Genomic DNA, 9,889 nt, shown 5'->3' with positions numbered 1-9,889 from the left:
GAACAAACTTCAACTTCACCTACAAATAGCAACGCTATAAGAGGGGTGAGCAAAGCGGTAACATAGCCAAACAACAGTTTGCTAGGACGATGGGTTAGATGCTTGACATGGCAATATGGAAGGCATGACATAACAGGTGGTAGTTATCGCAGCATGGCAATAGAGCGAACAACTAGAAAGCAAAGATAGAAGTGATTTCGAGGGTGTGGTCATCTTGCCTGAAATCCCGCAAGGAAGAAGAACGAGTCCATGAAGAAGACAAACGGACGAAGTCGAACAAATCCTCACAAACGCGACACTATCGGAACCAACCCGAAGAAGCAACACTGGAAAGAAGCAAACAACATAGTAAACAACCATCACATGAACATGGCATGATGCACAACCAAGTGTGATGCATGTCCGGTTTAATGAGGCATGGCATGGCAAAATGCACAAACAACAGTACAAATTAAGTGGAGCTCAATATGCAACGAGTTGCATATTGACGAAACACCACATTCAAGTTATTTAGTTCGATCCCGTTTATGTACCCAACAATATTAAATGTTGATTAACATGGAAATAGGTGAAGCATAATTAAACTAAATACCTAGTCAAGTTTAAATGAGGCCGGACATAACAGACTACAATTCCGAAAAATCCTCATGTGCATATTTTTGGATTAGGTACTGTTCTGTCCTAAACCATATTTTAGAGTTGTTAAACATGCAAAGTAAGGTCACCATGATAATCTATGCATTTTTCTACCCCATTTACATATAAAGTTTATTAAATTTGGAGCTACGGTTATTTAGTTATGAAACTACACAAAATTCTAAGCAAATTTCATATATAGAGTTTTTACATGTGATGCTTAGTTTGTGAATTAAGATATGCATGAAGTTTAGGGACTATTCTGTAAAACTGCCAACTCTGGAATAAATAGCTAAAATCGCATATCTGAAGAAAAAAACGTAAGCGGGCCGAAACTGCTGGCCCGACAGTGCACATGGGAGGCACTGGATCTGCTGCTCACCATGGGCTTGGCTCATTTGGTGGATAGAGGAGGCAGGGCGAAGGCTGGGGACGCGCTGGGCCTTGACGATCTTGGCCTGGCTGCAGCCCACGCAGCTAGGAGAGGCACGGTCGAGGACAAGTCAACGCGGGTGAAGAGGGACTTGGTGCTGGCGCTGGTCTCGCTCGATGCACAAGAAGCAGACAGAGGGGCGAGATGCAGGGCGACTTCAGACTATGCAGGGAAGACGGCCACGACCGGACTTGGCGACGAGGACGCGGGGCTTGAGGCGTGGCTAGCTGGAACTCCGGCAAGGCGGCCTCGGCGAGGACCCACCCGGAATCAGACAGGGACAGGCGGAGGCGGCGCTCGATGGCAAGACCGGATCAGCCTGGTTGGCTTGGCGCAAGAGGTCCACATGGGTACTCGACAGGGTCAACGTGGGGATCGGTCAGGGGAGCTGGTTCGTAGATGAAGTAGACAAGGCTGGCGAGCGAGGCAGAGGTGCATCCAACGCACACGTGATGCATGGGAACTTGGCACAACTCCAGCGAGGGTCAGCAGGGACGCGGGGACGGTGCGGAGGCAGGTTGCGGACGTGGCCGGAGGTGGGGCCCATGGGCTGACGAAGCCACAGACGCGAGTGGAAGAGCTCGTTGCCCGCGACCATGGCTGCTCTCCCACGGCTCCGGTCAGCTCGAGGATCTCTGGTGATGGAGATAGCATTCCATGACGGAGCTTCTTCAGTTCCCTGGGAGCAAAAGAGAGATAGATGTGATACGAGAGGGAGAAGGAGAGGAAAAACGGAAGGGCGGAAGGGAGCGGAGGGGCGGCCTGGTGGTCGAGGTCGCCGGCAGTAGGGATCCTCTCCCTGGCTCGCGACGAGGGAGGCGGGGAGGTCTGCGTGGGCTTCGGGAAGAAGTAGGCGGGGCGAATTGGGCGGTGGAAACCCAAGGCAGGAGGAGGAGGCTACCGGTTGGTGTGGTGGTGAACACGAGGAGGTGATGGAATGGGTTCGAGCCAAGGGGATCCTGAGGTGGGAGATGAGTGCGGCGGCGGCAGAAGGGACAAACTTCCTAGATTTTAGGGTTTGGTTTAAAAGGGCTAGGGGTCTCTTATATAAGGAAAGAGGAGAAGTTTAGGGTAGATTCGGACCCTCCGATCTAAATCGGGCGGTTGATAAAAATAGACTATGTGAGCTCAAATAAGGAAACGGAGATGCTTTATAGAGGTTTGGGGAGGATCCGGACCCAACGATAGCGAGAGAGCGGGTCGGGTTCGGGACAACTTTTGGACGCGCGCGAGGGGTTCCAAGAACTGTGCGGAGAGGGGGGTGTGACAAAAGGCCACAGAGGCAGGGGTTTGATGGGCTGGTTTGGAGTGGAAGTGGGCTGTGAAGAGAGAAGAGAAGGAGAGCAGCCCGACAACTGTTTCCGGAGACCGAAAACGTCCGACGATAGACCGGCTACTATTGCCGCTATAGTTGAACGATTGGGCTATCTAACGAACTCCGAATGCGATGAGATTTGACAGGCGGTCTTCTGACAACATAACAACACCGCATGTCAACTTTCAACCCATTCGGAGAACATTTGCCGGCCACTTATAAAATATTATTTCAGACATGCTGTGGGCGCGTGCAAGTGTGTCTGTGCTCAGAACGGACAACGGAAGGAGCATGGAGACCCGGACGGATGCAAGTTTGAAAACATGATGATGCAATGCACATGATGACATGGCAAGATGCAACACGCAAGCGAATGACAAGGCAAAGACGGCGAATAACTGGAAGACACCTAGTGCAACGGTCTCAGGGCGTCACAACACTCCACCACTACGAGAGGATCTCATCCCGAGATCTAGGATGGCCCCGGAGGGAAGTGGAAGAGGAAGAGAAGAGGTAAAACTAAGTTGCTTCTTTGACAAAAGAGTGAAACCAAAAAACCTTGCGAGGTTGAACGAATTGAAAGAAAGAATGTAACGAAGATGAACAAATTTGAAAATACTCCGTTAGAAAAGAGGAACAAAGAACATTACTAGAACCTTGTAGGTTGAAAGACATAAGAAAAAGGGTTGCAATGGACAAGAAGTACATGCAAGCACTCTGGTAGAAACGAGATGTACAAGGAACGATAAGGATCAATTACGACAACACTCTCGTAGAAACAAGATAGAAGAGGAAACAAGAATGATATAATTTGGACAGCACACCGACTGTAAATGGAAAGAATTCAACATGAACTTGACAAGATGAGAGGATACTTGATGAGATCAACAAAACACTACCTCCGAAACTATTGAAAGAATGGCACAAGGGGTAAGAAAGATTTGAGACGGCACTCCGGTTGAGAAGGGAGGCAAAACTTGATAAGATGAGAGAACTTGAAAAGATGGCACGACACTCCGGTTGAATGGATAAGCACGAAAAGAACATGGTCCTCACAATCCGAGATGATGAGTGAAGAGAGTAACATCACAATGCCTCCGGAAGAGAGGACAGAAGATAGCTCATTGGAATAAAAGAATGTAGATGAAAAAGCCAACTTCTGCCACAAATGAGCTTGGACAGCACTCTTCCAAGAAGGTTATAATGGAGTTGTTGGAAAACCAACAATGAAACGAATAAACTTGTAGTGGGCTTATGGACAACTTCTCCAAATTATGAGGTGAAATTCTGCCACTATAGAAACGATAGATTGGATTGATATCAACTAGGAGATGAGAAACTTATTTCACTGGGAGGATAAATGAAGAACTTGGGTCATTTATAAGCACCATAAATAGCAACAATCCTTAGGGAAGGATTTAATTGAAATATAACCCAAGATAATTCCAATGAAGAGATTAATGGATTGAGAAGAGCTCATGCTCGAAGAAATTGATGGGTTTAACTATCTCGTTCTTAAGAACTGTTGAAATCATGACACACGAAGGGAAATTATCAAGAATGACATACACCACCGCAATAGACAATATAGAAAGAATTGCACTTTGGGATGCAAGATGAAGAATACTTGAGCTCCTCAAAGTAAGACATGTGTTGAGCACCATGTTTATTTGAGAGCATAGCTTAGCGGTTCAAAGCTTTGAGAGAAAAACTTGAAGAACAACTAGAGAATGAAAAGAATCCTTGACGAACCACCATGTAGAGCCCCCATGAAGAACTCCGATAATAAAAGAATGATCAAACGAAATGAAGGATGAAACAAATAAGGTTGAAGCCTTGCAATGATTAGATGGATCTTCGCGATGATATAACCGAGAAAAACTTGGAACTCCGGAAAGAAAGATGAACAATTGAAACCAAGAATTTTGATGAACCTCCGGAATAAGGATTTGCGTTTACTCGATGAAACAAGAATAAGAATTACATTATGCTTATCCTTCATCAGTTAAATTGATGACACACAATGGATTTGGCATACTACTCATTCTCATTCGAAAGGATTAAGGAGAGATATAGCGTAAATTTGAGAAGGTCTTGAACGAACCACCGGTAGGATTGAAACAACAAATGATAACATATGAAGAGGAACCTTGAATAACCCACCGTAAGAATTGAAAATGAACGAAGAAAACATAAAGAAACACCGGGAAGAATTATAAAAAGAACGAAGATACTTGAGAGAATTTAGATACAAGAGAACGAAGATATCATGAACTGGTTAGAAGATATTTGAGTGATGCACCGGTAAGATTTGGAGAACGAGAGCTGAAAGCTGGAATGCATAATTCTGAGATGATGGGCTCCGGAGAATCAAACTGAAAAGACTCCTGAATTGCTCCGGATTGGTGAAAAGAATTCTCACAAACGAAAACAATTATGAGAGGATGGCATGAAGCTAGAACCACGAGGCTTTGAAGAGAATGGAGCAAGATTTAAGAGAAACTCTTCTTTGGTCTTCACAAACCCCGAGAATGACGATGAGAAACACCACCATGAATTGTTGAGATACTCCGAATGAAAATTAGAAAGTTTGAACCAATGATGAAAAGACTTTGAAATATATTGGAGAGGGCATTTGACTGATGATAACTCATTCTCACGTCAAACTTGGAAAAGAATTTGAGAGTAACTCCGGGAAGATTAGAAGAGTCAGGTAAGATACTGGGACAAGACCAGTGGGTTAGGGCCCACTCAAAAGAAACACCATTGAAAAGATTGCTTCAAAAGAGAGATTGCACCGGTTGAATTAAATGGCTTGAATGAGATAACATCCTCGAAAGAACTTGAACGAATGCAGAGTGGAAACACGAATCTTCGAGATATCTTCAGCACTCTAGAACAATTGAATAGCTAGAAATGGATGATTAAGAGGTGCACCGGCATGAGAAAACATTTGAAACGAGGAAAGGATATGATCATCAAAGCTTGAATTGAATCCACCGGAGAAGAAAAGAATGAAGAATGATGAACTTGAAGCTCCGTTAGAATCTTCCTAAGAATCACCGGATAAGAACATTGACGGAAAAGAATGGAGAGACTTCACATCCATAAGATGGATACTTGATTAAGACATCTGACTCCTTGAAGGAAAAGGGTGGGAGGGCGGGAAAACAAAGGCAACTTCGGACGGATGAAACAAATAACGTTGAGAAGACTTTGAGTTGATCTTGCAGATGGGAATAATGATATGATCATCTTGAAGGGAATCACATCGGTTGGAAAGAATTGACATGACAACCTCGATGATCAAGAAGGATTGGTATTCACATAGGAGTGTGAGAACACCACTTAGGGAAGGTATGGAATCAACACTTGACATCAAAGCAACTCGAATACCACAATCAAAACAAAAGCAAAGGATTGGCTTGCAAAATACGCCGGAACAAACATATGATAGACCCCATATCGTATCATGTGTCTGTCGGAAAGATACCCTGCATTATACTTGAATTCCCACTTATAAACTCCTGAAACTTTTTGGTTATCCAATCAGGTGTTGGGGATACAGGGGAAGCATAATATCTCACCCAAACTAACAATCCCCACATCCAGCTGTATCCATCCTTCAACACATAACCAAGAAACGTTCGAAAATCGTGTACCTCAACCTTCGAAAAGCATCCGTTATACGAGTTATGGCAATACTCCCGAACTCCCGCCTCAGTACTGGGTGGCGTCGAGGTTATCTCACCAACAACTGCATAAAAGAGATTTTCGATGTCGACGAACTCAGGTATTCCAGAACTGCAATGATAAAATTGTGACGACAACACCTCGGAGCTCAACTCCCCGAGACACTGCCACAACCCCTAAATGTCAGAAGGCACCAAGAACAATGTTCTCGTCACAAAACCATCAGAATGATTCCAAGGTACCCGCGCGATCCTAATTTTTTTCATGAAATTTGAGGAGAGAAGAGTCAAAACTCTATGTCAGGAGGCCTCACTAGAGCGACGAAGGTACTGAGGAGTAAAAAGAATCCCACTCTCCGATACATATAATCCTAAGACTCAAAACATTTTGTTCTAGACTCAACAACGTCTGTGATTCGATCAAGCAGGGGGCTCCTAAGTCGGGGATGGCTCTGATACCAACTTGTAACACCCACAATGCGGCTATATCTCCCACGTGTAGGGGCACGGCTTAGAGGCATAGCCGCATGGTAGGTTTGTCGCAAGAGGGGTAATCTTCACACAATCCCATGTACTAAATAGAAAGGGATAAAGAGTTGGCTTACAATCGCCACTTCACACAAATACAAGTTATACATACATCATCCATAATACAATCAAGGTCCGACTACGGAACCAAAGTAAAAGAAGACAACCCCAAATGCTAGATCCCCGACCGTCCCAACTGGGCTCCACTACTGATCAAAAGGAAACATAACAAAACAACGATCAAGATCTTCATCGAGCTCCCACTTGAGCTTGGTTGAGTCACCTGCACTGTCATCATCGGCACCTGCAACTGTTTGGAAGTATCTGTGAGCCACGAGGACTCAGCAATCTCACACCCGCGAGATCAAGACTATTTAAGCTTATGGGTAGGAAAGGGTAGTGAGGTGGAGCTGCAGCAAGCACTAAGCATATATGGTGGTTAACTTACGCAAATAAGAGCGAGAAGAGAAGCAACGCAACAGTCAAGAAGCTAGAAGTGATCCTGAAACTACTTACGTTCAAACATAACACAAGAACCGTGTTCACCTCCCGGACTCTGTCAGAAAGAGATCATCACGGCTAGACACGCGGTTGATGCATTTTAATTAAGTCAAGTGACAAGTTCTCTATAACCGGACATTAATAAATTCCCATCTGCCACATAACCGCGGGCACGGCTTTCGAAAGTTCAAACCCTGCAGGGGTGTCCCAACTTAGCCCATCACTGGCTCTCACGGTCAACGAAGGATATTCCTTCTCCAGGGAAGACCCGATCAGTCTCGGAATCCCGGTTACAAGACATTTCGAAAATGGTAAAACAAGACTAGCAGAGCCACCCGATGTGCCGACAATCCCGATAGGAGTCGCACGTATCTCATTCTCAGGGCAACACCAGATGAGACTATCTACGAGTAAAACCAAACCTCAAGTTTCCCCGAGGTGGCCCCGCAGGCAGCTCGGTTCGGACCAACACTGAGAGAAGCACTGGACCGGGGGGTTTAAATAAAGATGACCCTCAGGTTGGCCGACCCAAGGGAAGGGTAATAGGTTGTTAAGCAAATGTAAAACCAAGGTTGGGCCTTGCTGGAGGAGTTTTATTCAAAGCAAACTGTCATGGGGTTCCCATAACACCCAACCACATAAGGAACGCAAAATCAAGGAACATAACACCGGTATGATGGAAACTAGGGCCACAAGAGTGGAACAAAACACCGGGCATAAGGTCGAGCCTTCCACCCTTACCAAGTATATAGATGCATTAATTAAATAAGATATATTGTGATATCCCAACATAAACATGTTCCAACATGAAACAAACTTCAACTTCACCTACAACTAGCAACGCTATAAGAGGGGTTGAGCAAAGCGATAACATAGCCAAACACCGGTTTGCTAGGACATGGGTTAGGGGCTTGACATGGTAATAAGGGAGGCATGATATAATAGGTGGTAGGTAGCGCGGCATGGCAATAGAGTGAACAACTAGCAAGCAAAGATAGAATTGATTTCGAGGGTATGGTCATCTTGCCTGAAATCCCGCAAGGAAGAAGAACGAGTCCATGAAGAAGACAAACGGACGAAGTCGAACGAATCCTCAAAAATGCGACATTATTGGAACCAACCCGAAGAAGCAACAGCAGAAAGAAGCAAACAACATAGTAAACAACCATCACATGAACATGGCATGATGCACAACAAAGTATGATGCATGTCCAGTTTAATGAGGCATGGCATGGCAAAATGCACAAACAACACTACAAATGAAGTGGAGCTCAATATGCAACGAGTTGCAGATTGATGAAACACCACATTAAAGTTATTTAGTTCGATCTCGTTTATGTACCCAACAATATTAAATGTTGATTAACATGGCAAGAGGTGAAGCATAATTAAGCTAACTATCTAGTTAAGTTTAAATGAGGCCGGAAATAACAGACTACAATTCCGGAAAATCCTCATGTGCATATTTTTCGATTTGGTACTGTTCTGTCCTAAACCATATTTAAGAGTTGTTAAACATGAAAAGTAAGGTCACCATGATAATCTATGCATTTTTCTACCCCATTTACATATAAAGTTTATTACATTTGGAGCTACGGTTATTTAGTTAAGAAATAAACCATTTTAACATGGCAATAGAAAAATTATATGCAAACATCATTTTAAACATTTTAAACATGGATGAAAGTGACATATTATGAAACTACACAAAATTCTAAGCAACTTTCATATATAGAGTTTTTACATGTGATGCTTAGTTTGTGAATTAAGATATGCATGAAGTTTAGGGACTATTCTGTAAAACTGCCAACTCTGGAACAAATAGCTAAAATCGCAGATCTGAAAAAAGACCGTAAGCGGGCCGAAATTGCTGGCCCGACAGTGCACAGGGGGGCGCTGGATCTGCTGCTCACCATGGGCTTGGCCCGTTTGGTGGATAGAGGAGGCATGGTGAAAGCTGGGGACGCGCTGCGCCTTGACGATCTTGGCCTGGCTGCAGACCACGCAGCTGGGAGAGGCGCAGTCGAGGACAAGTCAAGGTGGGCGAAGAGGGACTTGGCGCTCGCTCTGGTCTCGCTCGATGCACATGAAGCAGATAGAGGGGCGAGATGCAGGGCAACTTCAGACGATGCAGGGAAGATGGCCATGGACGGACTTGGCGACGGGGACGCGGGGCTTGAGGAGCGGCTGGCTGGAACTCCGGCAAGGCGGCCTCAGCCAGGACCCAGCCAGAATCAGACAGGGACAGGCGGAGGCGGCGCTCGACGGCAAGACCGGATCGGCCTGGTTGGCTTGGTGCAGGAGGTCCACACGGGTACTCGACAGGGTCAACGCGGGGATCGGTCAGGGGAGTTGGTTCGTATTTGAAGCAGACGAGGCTAGCGAGCGAGGCAGAGGTACATCCAACGCACGCGCGATGCAGGGGAACTTGGCGCAACTCCGGCGAGGGTCGGGAGGGACGCGGGGACGATGCGGAGGCAGGTTGCAGATGCGGTTGGAGGTGGGGCCCATGGGCTGACGAAGCTACAGACGCGAATGGAGGAGCTCGTTGCCCGCGACCATGGCTACTCTCCCACGGCTTCGGTCAACTCGAGGATCTCCGATGATGGAGAGGGCATTCCATGATGGAGCTTCGTTCGGTTCCCTGGGAGCAAAAGAGAGATAGATGTGATACGAGAGGGAGAAGGAGAGGAAAAATGGAAGGGAGGAAGGGCGGAAGGGAGCGGAGGGGCGGCCTAGTGATCGAGGTCGCCAGCATCATGGCTCCTCTCCCTGGCTCGCGAT

Source organism: Triticum dicoccoides, chromosome 2A (assembly GCF_002162155.2).
Source record: "Triticum dicoccoides isolate Atlit2015 ecotype Zavitan chromosome 2A, WEW_v2.0, whole genome shotgun sequence".
In the NCBI taxonomy this organism is placed as follows: Eukaryota; Viridiplantae; Streptophyta; class Magnoliopsida; order Poales; family Poaceae; genus Triticum; species Triticum dicoccoides.
Note: the sequence above shows the minus strand (reverse complement) of the source record.